Source organism: Eurosta solidaginis, chromosome 3 (genome assembly GCF_040869045.1).
Source record: "Eurosta solidaginis isolate ZX-2024a chromosome 3, ASM4086904v1, whole genome shotgun sequence".
Lineage (NCBI taxonomy): Eukaryota > Metazoa > Arthropoda > Insecta > Diptera > Tephritidae > Eurosta > Eurosta solidaginis.
Window position 1 is genome coordinate 237183281 of NC_090321.1, and position 21529 is coordinate 237204809.

The following is a 21529-nucleotide window of genomic DNA, read 5'->3' on the forward strand; positions in this document are numbered from 1 at the left end:
ATGGTTGAATTCTCCGGCTAATTTCTAGGGCACTGCAGTGGGTGGCTAATTTTCTGCTAAAGAATATTTTTGTAATAGTTTGAAGAATTTGCTATATTTTTCCTCTGTATTTTTCATTAAAAATTGATTCAATTTACTGTACAAATTTATGCAGCCAAATACAACTTTCAGAATAAATTCATACGGAGTATTTCTGAATACATCGGTGTAGTATAATATAGTAAATAAATCATGTTTTTATGGTATTATATATACAGATTTATTTCGGGTTGATTCATCTTACATTTAAAAATCAAAGCATTTTCAATTAACAAAATTTATAAAACAAAGATGCATATACATTTATTTCAGCTAGTTTCATCTCATTGAGTGTAATACGAGTCTGAACATATTGTCGTCAGCCAATAATAATATATATCATAACATCTCAGAAAATTAGAATTTCACATTACATTAGTTTACAATTAAAGGTACATACTTTTTTCTTTTTATTCCAATTTTGGTTCATATATTCTAATAAAATTTAATTTAGTATAAATTAATGTATAACATTCAATCTACTCTGATAAAAAGACTTAAACATACATTTTTTATATACAAGTATACAAATAATTGCAGATTCGCTTATTAAAGATAAATTAAAACGATCGCCATAGCTGTAAAAAATAGCCATAGCTGTAAAAAATAGCCATACCTATATTCACTGATAGCTCAAAATCGCTCTTCTGTATGGAATCGCTTGTTGAAATAAAGCGATCGCTATAGCTATAAAAAATAGCCGATATTCAAAAATAGCCATATCTATTTTCACTGATAGTTCAAAATCGCCATATCGTCCATCACTACTCAGCTGTAAAGTTATAAAGCTTTGCGTTTATCAACCCCTAGGAATGCCTTCATGTGGAGTCTTTTTTTTACCGTTCGTGTAGTTCTACCACGGATGTCATTTGCTATCTACCCAATTGCGTTCTTGCATGGGAAATTCGTACCAGTTAGATTAATATTTGGCGACATCTATCGAGACTTACCCAACAGCGGCGCCCTCTGGCGTGAATTTAACATTACCATAAATTTTGACTTTCTCTTCTTTTGCTGTCATTCGTTATTTGGCTGTTGAGAAAAATTGTTTCCAATTATGCGCGGAATATTGAAGTGTACTTTTTGTGTGCTAAATTGAAAATTAAAGTGAAAACATTATTTAAATTATATTTATAAGAAAAAATGTAAAATAAAGTGTGAAAGTTCTTAAAGTTAGTAACAATTTGTGTGGAAATTGAAAAGAACGTACATATTCACAAGAAAAGTGTGGGCGACAAATCCATTTCAACGCTACAACGAAGCCATCAAATCTGTGAGTTCTATCAGAGAGGAAAGATATAATAAGAGACGTCATTTAAATTTTTATTTGTAATGTACCTAATTGGTGGGTGTTAGAAAATTGCCCTCTACACATTTTTAAGAAGTTTATATTAATATATATTGTGATTGTTGGAAAGAGGATGAATTGCTTAATTAATACGATCCTTTAAAACAATCAAAAATACCTCATGAAAATGTGTAGAAACAATTTAAAATTACTCCTCAAATGGGACATTACAAATAAATTTCGCAAAAAGTATGAAATGACGTCTCTTTGGTTCTATTTTATAATTCAGCAACAAAATCTTACTTTAAGGTGTGATGCGATGATTAAAACTTAATTAAGTTTGCTTTTCATTTTCGGTATGACGCCGTCGCTGTCCACGCTAACGTCTTTGGATTTTGGTAGTTGTTAACGAAGGGGGATGGAAAGCGGGTTGCCATAGTTGGGAATTTTAATTATAAGTTTGGGAAAAAAAAGCTATACTGGCACATGTACACACATATAAGCAGTTCCACAGTGTTTAGCTTTGTAGCCCACATGAAATTTATTCTAGGCCCGTTTCGTGTTATACAATCACGTATAGAAAACCATGGTAATTCTTTACTTTAGCTCACAACTATTAAAACTCCACCAAAAATCCCAGGACCACGAATACGAAAGCGGAATATCAAAATTTTATTTCGTTTCGGAGATATTTGCAAACAAAATTGAAAATTTTCATGTGGTTGTAATTTACTAGATGACGGTGCACTGCCTAATTGTGGTCAAAATTTGACAATGGGTGTATCAAAAGACGCGCTTCAACCTCCGTATTAATAATCCGCAAGCGAGTTTTTTATTTCTGTCAAAAGATATAAGCAAAAAATCGGTTCAAATTTTCATGTGGTTGCTATTTTTTTTTTGCCAGATTTGTTGTACACACACACATACTATTACAGAAAGGTGTTCTGCGCGTATTTAGTTTTGATCCCCAAACCGGTGTCGGGCCCACCCAGGGTTATTTTTTTAAATCGCGGCCGAAGGCCGCCAACTCAAAAAGGTGATCTTTACAAAAAAACGATGGATCGGGCCCCCTATTTCGGACCCTATCGAGGCCATTTTAAGGTTTTTTGTAAATAACTTTCGACAGAAATAAATTTTTTGATTTCCGCTTCCGGATTCTTGAAACGGGGGCCGAGACGCGTCTTTTGATATCACACTCGAAAATGTGGGCCCAAAATTAGGTGGTGCACCGCCATCTAGTATGTTACCGTAATTTTGATGATTTTGTCGTACCCACAAGAAAAACTGGGTAAAAGTGTTTTGCGCTGATATAGTTTTGGTCTCCAAACCGGTGTTGGACCCACCCAGGGTAATTTTTTATAAGCGCGGCCGAAGGCCGCCAATGCAGAAAAGTGTTCTGCGCAGAATACTATGGAACCCCTCCCTGGTTTCGGAGCGCTCCGGGCCATTTTTCGGTTTTTTGGAAATGTCTTTTGGCAGAAAGAAAATTTTGAATTTCCGCTTTGGGATACGTGGTCCTGGGATCAAAACGCGTCTTTTGTCACCTCCCGATATTTTGGTCGAGTTTTAAAAGTTGTGAGCTAAAGTAAAGAATTACCAAAACCATATTTTTGGCAGCGTATTAGCAGTCGACCGCTTAACTATACTTTTACGACGGCATGACACTGCTAATACGTGTCCAAAAATATTGAGAGAGGTATCAAACGACCCGTCTTGACATCAGTATTAATAATCCGAAGGCGGAAAATTAAAATTTTAACTCATTCAAAAGATATTAACGAAAAACCGAAAAAAGACCTGCGGGTACCTCCGAAACCGGTGGTGGTATCCATAGAATATCTGCACAAAACACTTATGTTCACAATTTTTTTGTGGGTACAAAACATTACAACAACCACATGAAAATCGCCAACTTCAACTGCAAATATCTCCGGACAGAACATTTTTCTTTTCCGCCTTCGGGTTATTGTTCTCGAGATTAATACGCGTCGTTTGACACCTCTCTCGAAATTTTGTGACGCGTATTAGCAGTGTCATCCTGTCGTATAAAATTACCCAAACGATAAATACAAAACTCAAACTGTTAATTTAAATGATAGTAAATTGTGTATCATGTGTGCGTATTATCCCCAGCTCAAATGTGCATTTCACTATTCCGACAACCACATGAAAATTTTCGATTTTGTTTGCAAATATTTATTTATTTATTTATTTATTTGTTTGTTAAAGTCAACACAGACACAAAGCGGTCGACTACTGAATATAAGATACAATACATATAACAAGGAAAGAAAACATAAGCGTAAAAAACTAAATTTAAAGTAAAAACTTAAATAATAATCAAATTAATTAAGTTAAATTTTAATTAATACATAAATCAAATCAAAAATAAAGATTAGTTAAAATTAATATTGAAATAAAATTAACCTTATTTAAAAATCTTTAAAAATATCATGCCAGACGTGAGAGTATTTCCTTACGGATAGCAGCAATCGAATACTCAAAACTAAAGCAGTTGTACAGTTCGTTATAGCGCGAGCACCAATTGCGAAGAGGGCTATATTTGGCAAAATTACGCCGTAGAATGGGTAAATGAAAGAGTACATAGTGTATTGTAGTTCTCGCAGGAACGGAAAAATTCAGTCTGCTTACAAGGTCAGTGGAGTCTATCTCACCGATAATCAGTTTATGAAGGAACATTACCCCGAGTAATGTTCTTCTATTCTCTAAAGTTGGCAAACTAATGAGAAGAAGTCTATTTCTATAAGGTGGAAGATGTTGATTTGATTCCCAGTTACGACCGCGTAAAGCGAAGATTAGAAACTGCTTCTGTACCGATTCAATCCGATCTATATGATTTGTATACCCCGGGACCAAATACAGGAACAATACTAAAGTATTGGGCGAACCAAAGATGTGTAAAGGGTCTTGGTTAAATAAGGATCATCAAATTCTTTAGCCCATCTTTTAATAAATCCGAGTACACCCGATGCCTTGTTTACAATAGATGAAATATGCATGTTAAAAGCTCAATTTCGCATCAAAAAGAACACCTAGGTCACATACTTCAGATATACGCTCCAAGGGAGCACTATCTAGCATATAGGATTTTAAAACTGGGTTGACTCTGTGAAATGTCATTAGTTTACATTTGCAGCAGTTTAAAACTAGTAGATTTACTGTACACCATTATTGAAATGAGTCCAAATCGGCCTGAAGTAAATCCAAACGGGAAGAGTCAGAAGGCAAGTATGAATAGCATAGTTTAACATCATCTGCATACATTAGAACACGGGAATACGAGATAACCATTGGTAAGTCATTTATAAAGAGGGTAAAAAGTAATGGACCCAGATGGCTACCCTGAGGCACACCAGAAGTTACTTCTATCGACTCTGAGAGACTGTTTTTGAACATAACTCGCTGAGTTCTATTTAAGAGATAGCTGCGAAGCCAAAGTAATAAATTCTTCGAAAAACCCAGTAAGTCAAGTTTATGAGTTAAAAGCTCATGATTAACAGAATCAAATGCTTTGCTGAAGTCGGTATAAATAACGTCGGTTTGCTTATTGGATAAAAATCCATCCATGACTAGAGAGGTGAACTCAAACAAGTTGGTTGTGGTTGATCTTCTACACACAAAACCATGTTGGCTGGGTGATAATAAAGAAGTACATGCATATTGAATTTGGCAGGTGATGATCTTTTCAAACATTTTAGGAATAGCCGAAAGTTTAGCTATGCCCCTGTCTACGAAAATAAATAAAATTTCCAATTTTCGCTTTCGGATTCTTGATCCTGGGTTCAAAGCGCGTCTTTTGACACCTCTCCCGATATTTTTGGACGAGTTTTAGCAGTTGTGAGCTAAAGTAAAGAATTACCTTCATAAATATCGAGAGAGCTGTTAGAAAAAGCGTATTGAACGTGGTATAAATAACCGAAAGTGTGTGTATATCAAAACCATTAAAATTGCAACAACCATATGAAAATGAATTTTTATTTGTGCAAACATCCCAAGACAGAATTAAAACTTTATCCTTCACCTTTGGGTTATTGATAACGTATTCAAAAAACGTTTGCTTCTCGACCTTTTTGGACGTGTGTTTGCAGTCGACCGTTGCTCTAGACCAGCGATCATTTTACTATATAGTTTGGCAGCTTAAATAAAGCTTATGTTGCGAATAGAGTGGAAGGGAGTGAACTAGGCAGTCGAATGTCATATAATGAAGGAATTAATGTTCGGAGTTTTTTCAAAATTTGCCCGAAATCCTGAATCACAAAAGGGAGTGTAGTTAAGTACGAAAATGAAAAAAATGTAGTTAGGTTTTGTTCCTTTTTTAGCAGGAGATTTTCATTTTAAAAATGTAATGTACAACCCAATGTTCATTCTATTACTTTTTTTGCAGGAGATTTTCACTTTAAAAATGTAATATATAAACCAGTGTTCCTTCTATTACTCATTTTATCTATGGAGCTTCACATGCACTATATAAAAACGTGATTTTTATTTTTACGAACTTATTCCTCAATGAAAATAAATGAAACACGTGTTAATATAAGCATTAATCATGTTTCTTACTTCTTAAATGTTCTTAAATATTATTTCATTTCAATGAAATGAAAATGAAAATAAATGAAACACGTATTAATATAAGCATTAATCATGTTTCTTACTTCTTAAATGCTCTTAAATATTAGAAATGTGTTAAAAGTAGCAGGACTAAATTAATATATATATGCATTATATTTTAAATTTTCTCTAACTATTCGTTTTGTGCTGACTAAATTTTGCTTATAATTAACTTTCTTTGCCTATATAAGCTAACAATTCCAGGGGCCGTTGTCACCATCTTCGGTGAACGCTAACAAACACTTTATTTGAAAGAAATCGTTCAGTGATTCGTCAAATAAGGGTTACTTTAAAATAACGGACGTTAAAAGTTCCCCTGTCACATGAGGAAAAATGAAATACCAATATTTTTATAACATGAAGATAGATAGAAAATTTATTGGGGATTGCACTGCGACCGTTGATCTATTATGCCCTCATCCGATTGCGTCACGTTCCAGGAGGATATGTTCCACCGTCTCTCCTGAACGATTACGAAATCGACATGAATACAAAATTATGTTTTTTATTTAGTTGAACGACGATAGAAAATCGTTTTTTTTTTTCTAAAATGCAAGAAACTTCAAGAAGAACGTAAGTTTTTAATTATTTGTGTGTTGCTTTGACGTTGCGTGACTTATGCAAAAGTCACCTTAAGCAATTAAAGCACGTGTGTTCAAAGTCAGATATAGACGCAACGCAAGTGCCAAAACGACGCAAAAGTCACCTTAAGCGTATTTGCTTTAGGTGTTATTTATCAATATTAATTAAAAATGTTGGATCTCCTAAAAAGTTGAACTTAGGCAAGATACACAAGAGGCGTAGCTTCGTAGACGCCTGAAAAATATGGCATGCAGCTAAGATCTCTCTACACCTCAAGATTGCTTATGCTGTGCCTAATACGCGTCTATGAAGCTACGCCTCGTATCCATCTTCTTTTAGATTATTTATTTATTTATTTTCTTCATAGTTTACAAATAAATTTATAAACTATTTTTGGTTAGGGTACCTGGTTACTGAGACCATATGGTTCCCTGCAATTAAACATATGGGTATGTAAGCTAAGTGTATATTGTCTTGTCTTAACTTAAAGGGTATTTATTTTTGTTGCTGTGTTAAGTAGTGTGGTAGACGTTGTGGGTTTTCAAGGCGTTATTGACAGTGTTTATCGTTTCCGTTTTACTGCAATCTAGTGCAACATCCATGGGGGTTGATACTTTCGTCAACGGACAAATTTGCATCATGTGTTCGGGAGTCAATGCAGTGGAGCATGTCGAACATTGAATCGGGCCATTATCATTGTAATGATGAGATATGCTGAACAGCGTGGTTCCAACTCTCATTCTTGCAATCTTTATACATTCATCCCTGGTAAAGTTTATATTGTAGTTTGGCCGCTTTGTGCCCGGGTTGTGTGTTAGAAGAAATAAATTTGAACTTTTCCATTTTTCTTGTTCTTCAACATCTTGACAACTATAACAATGGTTTCTTATAATACTGCTATAGCAAGGTACTTCCACAGTTAATGGTAACCGGAGCGCTGCTTTTGCTATGTGATCAGCTTCTTCATTTCCTTTGATTCCTATGTGGCCTGGAACCCAAAGGATTTTTATTAATTGATCCTCTCTAGGTCTTTGGATTTCCGGTCCTTTATATGCAGTAGAGCCAATGTATTTGACTACACTTTGGCTGTCGGAACATATCAACATATTTGCTTTTCTTTCAGCAGCGTATATAATTGCCTGTTCAACAGCTGCAAGTTCTGCATCGAAAATTCCTGCATGTAGCGGTAATAGACTTTGCTTCAGAGTTTTAAAGGAGTCAACTGAAGTTTGTTCTACTAAAGCATAGGTTGAGGTGTCGCACTGCCTAGAGCCGTCAGTGAACAAGATAAGTTCTGGGTTGAATTCATTTTTTTATTTTTGCGTAGAAGGTTTTAAAGATGTTAGCATTTGTGTTTTCTTTTTTGAATTCGCTGAGTGTCATATCCGTATGGAATTTTATTTTAGGTGATTTCCTTAGTGGTTGTGTTGGTATGGGTGTTTTTTTGGTGTTAAGGTAGCGTATAATATTTTCCAGAGCGCTAGCGTTTCTGCCGCCTACTTTTCTTCTATTGGCTGATTGTAGCTCCCACATATGCTCGTGTAATGGGTGATCTGGCAGTGTCAAAGCTTTCGCTGCGAGACCAGCTGACCTTCTTTGTAGTTGCCAATCGATATCGTGGTACCGCGCTTCTAGTCTATATAGCTCGACTGATTGATATGGCAGTGTCTATGTGTGGTCCTTTGTTCCTCGTACAGAATATCTTTAGTAGGTTATTAACCTTGATTAGTTTTTCGCAAATTTTGTTGATATGCTCATTCCATAGTGCATTTCTGGAGAAAGTGATGCCAAGGATTGATATATGGGGTTTCAACCGAACATCTTGGTTGCCTATTTTCAATGAGGATATATCACAGTTTTGTTTTTTGCATACATGCATAGCTTCTGCCTTATTCATTGGTACTACTGCACCAGTTGCTTCTGCCCACCTTTGTACTTTGGTGTTTACTTCACCGAGGCTGTTATTTATTTGTTCTGCTGAGCCTGAAGATACAACAAAGATGTTGTCAGCGTACACACCAATAAAGTCCACCCCATTTATGTTTCTAATATTTTTAATAAGCGTATTGCAATATGCTGCAAATAATATAACTGACAGTGGAGATCCTTGGGGGAGGCCATTGTCTAGATTGAGAAGCTTCGATAAAAAACCATCTACTCGAACTGTAATTCTACGATGCGACATAAAGGAATGTATAGTTTTCAGCACTAGTGCCGGAACACCCCAGGAAGAAAGTTCTTTTATTACAACAAATGAAATAACTCTATCAAAGGCCTTTTCTATGTCTTCTGAAAATATAACATTGTGTTTATTTGCTTTAAGATTGTCTTTTATTTTTGCTTCTAATGCGTGACACAATGTATGTACTCCACGCTGTGGGAGGAAGGCATGTTGCTCTGGGAGAAAGTGCGATTTGTAGTGTTCTCTAATTTTCCTCGCAAGAATTTTGTCAAATACTTTAGCTAGGACCGATATTAGCGAAATGGGTCTGTATCCTTCCACCAGATTTGCGTTTTTATTTGGTTTGGGAATTGGAGCAAGAACTGCTACCTTCCAGTAGTGCGGATAAGTTCCAGTTTCGAGTATTCCCGTGTATAACTTGCATATTATCTTCTTCAGCGAGATGTCCGAATGTTGTATCATGGAGTATGTTATTTTATCAATTCCCGGTGTTGTGCCTTTTGAATTTTTTATTGCTACATTAAGGTCATCGATTGTTATATTGGAAAATTATTTATGAAGACTGAGTGCTTCCCCGGATGGGGAGTCAATTTTATAGTTTTGTTTAGCCAGTATAACTTGTGTAGCAAACGAATTGTCGGAGCCTATTAAACTCCATGTTTCTGCAAATTTATCTGCTATCTGTTGGGGATGAGTAAGGCACTCGTTTTCTAAAAAAATATTTGGAAAGCTTATTTATTGTGGCGATTTGACTTTTTTAATTTTGTTCCATATTGTCCTTGTATCCATAGTAGATTATAGACCTTCCACGCGGAGTTCTTTAATGCAATTAATTTGGCTATCTCGGCATTAAACCATACGGGGGTTTTGCGTGGCTTTGTATTCGTTTTTACTGGCATGGACTCATTTGCAGCCTTCCTGATAATTTTCTTTATGTTGGCTGCCTCTTGGTTAATGTTGGCCGTTACTTTAAATTCTCCACTTACTTTTACGGTTTTTTTTTAAAAGATCTCCCAATTTGCTTTAGCATCTACAAAACCCGGTTTAAATTTTTTTAAACCGGGTGTGATGTTGTTGGAAATCAAAATTGGGAAGTGGTCATTTCCTTCTGGATAGCAGTTCCAGGTTAGGATGCCTGCCAGTTCTGCACTAGCCATAGTTACATCTACAGCCGTCGGAGTGTTTTTTGTGTTGAGCAGCGTTGGCGAACCATCATTTAAGAAGACTAAGTTTCTACAGTTTGCGAATTCTTCCCATATTTTCCCGGTACGGTTCGTGGTTTGTGATCCCCATAGTGTGTTGTGTGAGTTCAAATCACCAAGCAGTAGATGATGCCCACAGCTGTATAATGGAATGCTGTCAAGCAGTTGTGAAGTAAGATATACATCTACTTCTTTATATATATTAGTTATGTGGAGATCCGTCAATCCATGTACGGTAAGTGATTGATGAAGGAGGTTATTCCTAGATACCACGTGATTTGATACGTTTAAAGTACTTTTTATTAAGAAGGTAATGCCAGATTTGGCGTATTGAAAATCTTTATTATGATGAAACGTTCTATAATTAGGTAAATGTCGTAGATGCAGATTCTTTTGCACTATGTATGTTTCTTGTAATATAATGATATCGGGATTATGTTTTTTAACTAGTAATTCAAGGGCATATTTATTATTGATATATCCTTGAATGTTCCATTGGAGGATTGAAAAGTTAAGTCCGATATCCATATTTTTAAACGTTTAAATTGTTTTATTTATTCAAAATCAGAGATGTCGCTGTCAAATTGTTTTGTTTGGACGAAGTAGTTATTGCTTTCTATTAGGCCTTTTGTTAAATTAGTTATAGGTGATTGGTATATTTGCGGTTGGGTGTAGTCGCTAGAGTTGTTGTGAGTTTTGTTATTAATTGAGTGTATTGGAGTTGAGTGGTAATTATTATTGTTTGTTGTTGTGCAAGGTGACATTTCTATGTCTCCACTTTCTGCGTTTGTATTATTAGCTAGTGCGTTTGTTGTTGTATTTTGTTTAGCTTTTTCTGTTATCTTTGTAATCAATGTATCAATATTGGAGTTTGAACTTGTCTTTTGAATGTTATTTTGAGGTGATTTTGTACTGATTTGTGTTTGGTTTGTGTTTTCTTGGTTTGAATGTTATTTGAAGGTTGTGGAGCTGGTGCGGTGACCTGTTTGGTATTTTCTTTTAGCGGTCGTTCGAAGTTATTATTTTTTGTAATTTGTGCATACGAAGCCTTGTTTGTATGCTTGCTTCTGGGTTCTATTTGGAAAGCAGTGGGGTTACTGTTGTACAATTTCCAAGCTTCTCTTACAGTACACCGACGTTCAATTTTAATTTTGTTGATGGATTTATGCTTGAAGCTAGGACAGGAGGGGTCTTCAGAGGTATGTGTGTCAATATTGCAATTTACACAGAAGATTCTCGAGCAGGTATCATGAGGTGGAGGTGTCGCACATTGCTTGCACAGCTGATTACCTTTGCAATTATTTTTTGTATGCCCCAACTTCAAGCAATTTCTGCATTTCATAGGGTTAGGAATGTATTCTTGAACTGCGACTTTTTCCCAGCCCAAGCTAATTTTTTCTGGTCTCCGGATTAGATTAAATGTTAGAATTGCTGCTCCTGTTGGTGCTGGTGTATCGTTAGTTACCTTCATGACTTTCCTAACTTCGATTACTTTTTGGTCTGCTAAGCCTCCCAATAGCTCTTTTTCAGTAAGGTGGATAATGTTTTTGGAAAATATTCTACCCTGCGTTGAATTGAGGTTTTTGTGAAAGGATATTTTAACTGGTACAACATCAATATAGGTTGCTTTGATTAATTTTTCTGCTGCGTTAAGGTTATTTGCCTTTATCAGCATGTCACCAGATTTAAGCTCTGTTACTTCAGAGTATTCGGAACTTATGTGTTTAAGCCCTTTTTCTATTTGGAAAACGTTATAGGATGCTAATGGTCGGGTTTCAGTGTTGTTTTGGGCGATGGCGGTGGCTATGATGTATCGTGGTATATGGTTATCATTTTGTGCTATTGGCGGTAGAGGTACAAAATCCCCTTCCATTGGTCTTTTAGATTTGGTTGTAGGAAGAGATATATTCTCGTCCGGATCTAGGTGCTTAAACCTATTTCTATGAGGGGGGTTAGCCCCTTTCATTTTGTTTGATTTCAGCTACCAAATATGTAGTTTTTAACACAACCACTTAGAAATAATATATACACTAACGGTCGCGTATAAGAAAAGTACAATACAAGCTTATTTAACACACACTAGTGTCTATAGACTTAGTTGCGCTGCGAGAAAAACACGTCTGCGTAAGGCGGCTGCCCGAATAAGACTGTTCTTTTAAATTATATTTCAAAGACATTTTTTTTAGCTTTAAATTTTGTTCATAATATTCATGTACATGTCTACTACTATGGCAGTCGCTTGCATACTACTATTTCATTATTTAAAAAAAATTTACTTCGGAAAAATGCAACCTTATCACGTGCATTCTCAAACACGGTTGCCACACCATGTTGTCATTTGGGACGAAAATTTATCGAAAAAAGGACCAAATTTTAGTTTTATTTTATTGGTATACAAACAATTCGGCAAGTTACTAGAGTATCGGATTTTTTTGTAAAAAGCGAAAATTGTAGGATGTTTCAGGGGTGTCCTATATAAAATTTTAATAAAGGAGACACTTGGCTTTAGTTCAAACTGCACAAACAAAAATAAAGTGTACCTTTAGGTATCACATTTTCAAATTTTTAGGATAAGACTAGGTCTTTCATCAATCTAAAGCGCCAAATACACGACACGAACATTTCCGCGAACATTCCGCAATCTTGTTCGCAGCTTTGGCCATACACCATACGAACTTTTGGCCGAACATTAGTTCTCTTTCAGACAGCGATGAATACGGACAACAATTGTGCTGCAGCAATATTGCTCGCTGTGGCAATTAAGCGTAAAAAAAAAGAGGGAAGATCGCAAAAAAGAAGTTTTTTTTTGCTTTTTACTTGCCACAATGATGGCAAAGATTTATACATTTTAATAAATTCACTCAGAAATTTTTTATTGTCCATTTTACTTTTCCGCGCACGTCTGTTCCGTTCAGAAATTACTACGATTATGAGCTATTTCGCCAGACACGCACGAACAGTTCGCGTAAATGTTCGCCAAAAATTAAAATATTTTGATTTTTGGCGAACATTTGCGCGAACTGGCAAACACCACCATACACGACAGAAAAGGTCGCAGAAACATGACAACGGGAATGTTCGCGGAAATGTTCGTGTCGTGTATTTGGCGCTTAACGTTGTGAACCTAGTTTTGCTTGATTGCAATGAAATAAAATGTATAGCGCAGTTAGGTTTTAGAAAGGAACGGTTAAAAAATTTGCGTTGTGGCAAACTCAATAAATCGTAAATGAAACTAGGGAATTGTGTTAATGCTATTTTTATAGATTTCATTTTCATTCATAGTTTAAATTTCATACCAGAGCCTAGATTCAGTAACTGTGAGTTTTGAACTCAGACTAAAAATGGAGCGTCTTAAAAGTTTCAACTGTATAACAATTGAATGCCGATCGAAATATCTGAACACTAAAACAAGTACTTTTCTGACAAGTGCGTTGTTTCATCAAAAATTAATGACAATGTGTTTGTCCGAACATTCAACACTTCATTTTTAATGCCTCGCCTAAATTATCTCCCAAGTGAAATGTCATTGTTCTGCTACATTTTATTGATAGAGCAATTTTCGTGGTAAGAATTCCATTGGAGTAAATTGAAAATTATATGTGGGTAATAGATTTGCGGCAATTTTTTTATACGGCCCATACATGACACAAAAACCATGCGCAAATATAAAACGACGAAATTGGTGCAAATGAAAATTTTGACATACACGGCTCAAAAACACTGCGCAATATTAATTTTTAAAGTAGCTAATGTGTTCTAATTGTATAAAAAAATTATTATTTATTATTGAATTTGTGTGAATTCCTGTTACAAGCTAGAGATGGTCCTTGCGCCTTCGATATTAACATTTTTAAGCAATAATTACCGATGCTATATTATCAGGAACCCCAGGTAAACTGTGTAAGATTTACCACACACGAAGAAAAAAGCATGTGCAATATTTGCAGACATGCGTAAATATCAAAATCGTTTTGATTTTAGCGCAGTTCTTTGCGCAATTAGCGCAACCAGTGCACACACTGGGCAAATCCTTGTGCAAATTGGTAATTGGCACAAGGATACTTGAGCCGTGTAATTGGCGTATTAGCAGTGTTTTGAATTTTTTTCAGTGAAAAAGATATAAAAGTACCAAAACCGTGCCGAAAAAGAACCAAAATTGAGAAAAAGGGACCAGTGGACCATATAGGGGCGGAAGGGAATGGACTGAAGTGGCAACCGTGTTCTAAAATGCAAGCTTCCACAACAAATACATATACATATAAGTACTTCGACATTACGAAATACATTAGGGGGACTCATGTAACCGTATAAATGCCTTATAAAGTGTGTAAACGTATAAATTTATCTAGTTTACGCAGGAGCTGTCAAATTTTGTATGAAAAATCATTTACACAATTTGTATAAATTTACGCGCACATTTCATTGTGTAAACGCGGTAAACTCAAAGGAATGCAACCTTGCAGACATTACAGACGGCATTTTCATCAAAAATATCCAACATCAGCAAGTACAGGCGTTTTAGTTTTGATTTTTCACTTAATCATGGTATTTTTTAATTTGTATAACAATCAAAAAGAATTTTGTTTGGCAATAATACAGCTGATAAACAATCAAGTTTATCAAGAGTATTACTAGGTGCGTTCATATAACCGCGTGTGTAAATGGATATAATTTTACACCTTATAAGTTTATATGCTATCATTAGTCCCCCTAATGTCGCGTTGTGAGGCTAAGTATTTTTGCATAAAAGCTTTTTGACCACCACAATACCACAGATTAAGTATAAAATTTCACAAAAATGATACATTTTTTCGAAAAATCACACAGAATATCCGCAGACATTTTTTACGAATTTAGAAACAATGAGAATAGCAAATACAAGCGTGTATGAGATGTAATGTCAAAACCATGGTTCAACTATATACAGGTTGGCTCATCTGTAAAGCAACAAAATATGTCTGTTCAAATTGTCAAAATTTGTATATTGGTGTTGGTGCGAATGGTATGGAATGGAAACATAAAACTTAGCAGTTTTTGTATGTGTAAGTAAAATGTTGCCAATGTGTTGGTTTCATTTTGAGTTTGCCATCTCCTTTTGACAATCCCTTCGACCATGCAATGACATAAATAAAATCAGCTGATGAGATGAGCCAAACCTGTACATAATTGAACAATGGTCAAAACGTATATGCACATGGTTGTATTTATATGCACGAAAATGCTTTAAAATCGCATGAAATTGTTAAAATAAAGTTAAAAAAAAAATGATAAAAGCTTTAATATAAATAAAAAGATTCTTTTAATAACATCAAAAACGCCATATATATTCTATATATATATCAATTGGTAAGGATTATCTCTCTTTAAAATTTAAGCTAAATAATCTAAAGTTTTTTTTTGAAACTGAGTCGAGAACTGTGCGTGTGAATGTGCGAATTTCACCGATCAGCTGTTAGTTGTGCTACTTGGTAAAATTTACTATGCCAGCGATGGTCAAAACGGCTCGTATAAGCCTTTTGCTCATACGGGCACGCTTTGCACATTTAAGTACTTGGAGAGGGACGATCAAGTGCAGGTATGTGGGCCGAAGAACACAGGAAGAGAATAATATACAAACACACATAAGATTGATAAAGAGAGAATATTTGTAAGCATCATCCATGGCGGAACGATACAAGGTGGCAGCATGGGACAGCTGATTATAAACTTTTTTATTTGATTTGAGTCATCAACTTCCGGCGCAGGACGATTTTGACATTTGTCCATCGAAGCTACAAAAACATAGTACATGGAATTTTTATTTATGTTTGTAGGTATGTCACCATGCTGCCACCTTATATCGTTCCGCCATGGCATCATCAACAACACGGCTCATCTTGCATAATACATAAGCTGTATTTCGTTGCTAACTAGTACAATTAAAACACTAGCTAGCTTACCGAATTGCATGGAAAGCAACAATAAAAAGTAATCGAGTTGAGTTGGCTAAGCGCTTTCAGTTGAAACCGCTTAGGTAATTGTCGACGTGATTGATAGTGTTGTATAGTGTTGCATATTCAAAAATAGGGCACTATTGTGAATGAGCGAATGAAATGAACATACGAATGTGCAGATAACAAAAATAACAAAATAACAGCGTGGCGGCAGGGTGACATGCATGCAAACAAACACACGCATTTCATGTATTTTGTTTTTGTAATTCTCTGGTTGAGTGTCAAAAACATACTGCGCTGGAAGTAGAATTGTCATAGCAGCGAAAAAAAGTAACAATTCCCTGATAAACCTCCACCATCTGTATGGTTTTGGCATAATGAAACTGTTTAGCTAGTTGAAGCGTTTTCTTCAAGCTCGCTTGAAAAAAATACACCTATATTTAACAGTTACCAAGCTATGTGGAAAATGGAGCTGCCACCTCTCTTATTATGTTCAAATTATTAAGCGTTTTAGGATAAACTAGCCATTACCGTCGGCTTCGGTCGCACTAAAAGCCACAAATATGTAATGTCGCTTTTGTGATTCACAACTCGAACTGAATTTTCAGTTGTAATTTTAAAAGTTACTTTATGATTCAAATCATAAACAAAGCAAGTTTTCAGCTACCGGGCAACGCACAAAATTTGCTTGATGGTTACCATAGCAACGAGTAGTTGTGTGCGTATCGGGTGATTGTCGCTTGCCCAGCCACCACACAAGCAGAAAGCATCAAGCGCCGTTTGTATTGAAAATTCGTAGCATGCGGACGAAAACATGTCATCGGATAGAGTTGTGCTCTTTCGTTCTTTTCAGAGATTCGAATCTTTCGTTCTTTTTCTGATGAACGAACAAGTTGTTCTTTTTGTTCATCTGTTCTTTTCTTTTTTCAAGCAAATTTGTTCACTGCTGCTCGCACCCACGAAAAAAGCTTTGTATGGACAGTCTGGAATATATTGTAAATCAGAATATGGTAATATCAAAATCCAAAAACATTGTATGTGCGCTCTACGACACCCATGCTGCTACATTACGCTACAGTATAGTGACTACACTTACGGTTACATTTAGGCTTACCCCATACCATTAGCTAAGGTGTTTAAACATCAATAGAAGTATGGGTATCACTTGGATTCTTAAGTATATTCTTGACCAAATACATATACGAGTAGATTTTTAAGTTTTCATCATCATTCATTAATTGATACCTAACCCCCCTTTTCCATTAATGATAGGAACTGGAAACACCATAGACTTCTAGTAATTATCCACCTATTTTTCTCAACGAAGGAGGGCTCACCATTTTCTCCAATAGTACCGGATCGGCAAGACTCTTATTCGTTGTCCTGTTTTAAAATCGTCATTGAGTCCTCATTTTTCGATACTCACTTTGCATTCTGAGTTATCGCTTCAATACGAAGCCATGCACTCATCGGAACGTATTTTGCATAAGCGTTAAGAGTGGAATGCCGCTTACTAGGATCTAGTATCGCCCGTGGTCGAAATTCGACCAAATTGTATTTTTCTTCAACTCAGTCTATGCATCGAGTGTTGGGGGTAGTGCAATAATGCGTTAATAGTTAAGCAGTGAGTGGAAATATAGCAAACTCGTCTAAATTACTTAAATTTTTCATTAAAATTTTGAATTTGATCTAAGACGTTATACTTTTTGATTGTATTTTCTTAAATTCAATATAAAAAATTTTTTATATTTTTGTAACAAATTTATTTTTTTTTTGTTCAGTATAAGACGTACTTTACCTAAAATGAGGATTAAATCTGCAAATGCAAAAACATTTTCGGGCAAATTTGCCATTAATTGTTATAAATAAATTTAGTTGGTTTCAACAAAAGTTAACTCATTATTTGTGATATCATGTTTTTTTGAAAGCAACTAAAATAAAAAACAAAGAATATGTTAAATAAAGACCTATGTATTTACGTGTAAGTGAAATTTGCCACAAAAAATGGGCCGCTCAAAAATTAATTCTATTTAAGATTTTTTTGTACGCTACAAATTATTTTGGAACAATTTTTCAGGTTTTTGGTAGAGGCCACTATAGGTAAGTGGCAACAATGAAATTAGCCTGTTTTTTACAAATCACTTGGTGGAGATTTTCAATTGTTGATTGAACTTAAGCTGTTATGCCACTATTTTTCTGCCAGCATATTTTAAAATAGGTAATTTTTCCAAAAGCAAAATATATTACAGAGTTAGCCTTAAAAATTAGCTATGTATATGTAGGTTTGTGTCTTAGAGCACTTACATAATTGGTCCTACAGATGGTGCCCTTTTGTGCACGAAAGTAAATTTCGATATTTGGAGAGATTGTTCGAATTTAGAAACATTTTTTTTTTTTATTAATTATAAACAAATATTTGTTAACAAAAACAGGTCTATGCACTGCGGCTGATCCACACGCATCGATTCATATAACTTTTATATGATTTTACGTATGCTAACTATGCGAAACAGCCAGTCAATTGATTGTATGGAAATTTTGTTAAGGCCCCGGCACAATGACATTTTTCATATAGATGCGTTTAACACAAGCTTATGCATTCCAATAACATCGCCACAATCAACCAAGATGTTGCGTTTGTAAATATGAAGGAACTTCAGACTTGGCAATTGAAGTTTATTACGCCTTACCCATTCACATACAAAATTTGGCGAAGCACTGTTATAAACATTCTCCTTATAGAACAAAAATACTTGCTAACATATTTTGTGTTGTTGTTGTTGTTGTTGTAGCGATTAGTTACTCCCCGAAGGCTTTGGGGAGTGTTATCGATGTGATGGTCCTTTGTCGGATACAGATCCGATACGCTCCGGTAACACAGCACCATTAAGGTACTGGCCCGACCATCTCGGGAACGATTTATATGGCCACATTAAACCTTCAGGCCATCCCTCCCTACCCACCCCAAGTTCCATGTGTCGTATTCGATTGTTATATTGCAGTTTTTAATTGCGAAAAATGTTAGAAAATTTACCAACCAGTGGGAAAAATAATTTCACTTGCAAAGTGTGCCAACACCCTTAGCCAAAGCAAATGTCAAATTCTTCTTATGATTTGCTTGGAACAAAATTTGGGAGATGGCTACTTTTCAATATCAGATGGCACCAGCCATTCACATTGTGTATAAAAAAGTTGCTTTTAACACACTTTCCTCCTTCACCATGTGGTTAGCAACATGTTTGAAAGTTGATGTTGCCATAATTCCCGATGATATGACCTTTCACCATATGATGTATTGAATGTTTATCGTACTAAATAAATGATTAATGATTTTCTTTTTTAATTCAACTGCGTTTCTGATACTTATGCATAACGGCAAGGTTTTTTTTAGCTCAGACTTAATTTTAAAAAATTTTAAAAAATGTATAAGTCTAACCCCTCATGCCAGGTTAACTCTGAGTGAAAGAGTTAACCCGCCGTTTGCAACTGAGCCTTAAATTTTGTGATTTATTTTCATATGTTGTTATTTCTTTCCCAATAAAGCTAAGTAGATTATTTACCGGGATAACCTACTTTATTTCTCTTGCTTTTAGTTTTAAACATTTTCCCGGGGACTTTCATGTTGTTGTGCTACATGTTAACAACTTTTTTAAAATGCGAAAATGATTGTGTGCTGGCCTAATTTCAAAACGCATTTTATTTACCCAACATATTCATTTCTATTACACTATACAACATGCGGTTGGTTAATGGACGAAAATCTATTTTTTTGTAAGAGATTGAGACTAGAGTTAATGTTAATCGGCTATCAGGATGGCTTCTTTACCCGAGTAATAAGGCACTCGGGTGCTTGATCGCGTATAAAAGAAATCAGTAGACTCAACCGAAAAAAAAATTAAATCAGTTTTTTCATCCATGTCAGCATATCCGTCCTTCCAAATAAGTTATTTGAAATCATCGCACTGTTCTAATTGATTAATTAATATTACGATAAAACAAGTAAAGGTGTCCAAGTTCGGGTGTAACCGAACATTATATACTCAGCGTGAGCTTCAATTGTAAATTTCCTTTCAGATAAATTACTTTTCTATATAATACGTGGCCACCGCCCGTTTAAAAAAATGTCTCCTTGGGGCCTACTCTGTATTGCGATGCGAAAGAAAAAATACGCGAAATCGAAAAATCGGTACTCTGTATCTTGACATTCGCATGTATATTTTGACTTTCGCATTCACATTTCGCCCATTCGCAATTTTTCTCCCTTTTCGCATTGCCGGCACTCTGTAAAGCGAAAGCGAATGTCAAACAGCATTCATTTTCGCATTTTTCTTGCTACAAGTAATAGGCATTCGCATTGTTCAAATATGTAAGTATTAATTGATGATTTTATAAATTGATATCTTTATATTCATTTAAAAATATATAGGACAACTCAAAAAACAAAACAAACACAAAAGCAACAATTTGTAATCCTAGTGGACTTAAAATACATAAATAAATAACAATTAAATCGAAACCACTTTTTTATAAAGCATTTCTATTTGAAATCATGTCATTTTTTATTTGTTCTCTGATACAACTAGCAATATTTCCCATTCTATGATTTTCCACGTTTTCTGTATTTATCACGTTCACTTCTTCCAGTTCAATTTCTGAACTGGGAGGATTTCTTCATTTAAATCAATCCTTTCTTCATTTAAATCGTTCCATAATGCTACAGAATCCTTTTTTTAATTTGTTCAACAAAAATTAATCGTTTGCCGAAATTGTAATCGCCTTGTTTCTTTTGTTCTCTTTCTTTGAGTTTGGTCAGTGATGCATACTCAAGCAAAAAATTTGCGAAAAATAAAAAAGCGACATTGTTAGCGATGCGATAGCGCTACAGAGTTCCAATTACCTTTCGCATCGCAATTTATTTTCGCATCGCACTGCCTTTCGCATCGCAATACAGAGTAGGCCCCCTTATTTCCTCTTACAATAAAATTTGATAAGTGTAATATCATTGATTCAAAACTATTTTTTGCTAAGTTATAGCTTATTATTCTAGTCTACGACCCTTTTAAACTTGTTTTATATCTAAGTTGCCGTGGTCTTTAACCGATCCCGTCCATTTTTACTAGAAATATTTTCTGCTATAAGGAAAATATGTGTACACAATTTCATTACGATATGTTAATTTTTCTTCGAGTTATGGCTCCCGAAACATAGAAAATTGCTTAGTCATAAAATGGGCGGTGCCACACCCATTTTCAAAATTTTTAGTGTTTTCCAATTTAATGTTATAATTCAATTTAGAAAGTAAAATTCTATTGATACAAACCGATTTCGTTAATTTTTCTTCAATTTTCAAGCATTCCTTATAGTAAAGGCAACCTCTCTGCCGAATTTTGTTACGATAGGTTTAACGATTTTTGATTTATGATTAATAATATTTGTAAAATTGATTTTATCACAAGTGGGCGGTGCCACGTCCATTTTGTATAAATTTTTATCAAGAGTCTCAATATCAGTCCACACGTCAAATTTCAACATTCTAGGTGAATTATTTTTAACTAAACAATCAGGTTTTTTGTGTTTTCCAAAATGTTATACATACATATATATAAAAAGTGCGCGTGGGTATCATCCGATTTCG

At 35.0% G+C, this 21529-nt stretch overlaps 1 protein-coding gene across 2 annotated transcripts in view; it reads left to right on the forward strand.

Moving 5' to 3' along the window:
- The first annotated feature begins 1108 nt into the window (after positions 1–1108).
- The window catches only part of koi (klaroid), a 78927-nt gene continuing 58506 nt past the window's right edge, over positions 1109–21529 (forward strand). For both annotated transcript variants that reach the window (XR_010951284.1, XM_067775620.1), the window contains exon 1: positions 1109–1351. The gene's annotated coding sequence lies outside the window, so the exon portion shown is untranslated. The remainder of the gene's footprint in view (positions 1352–21529) is intronic.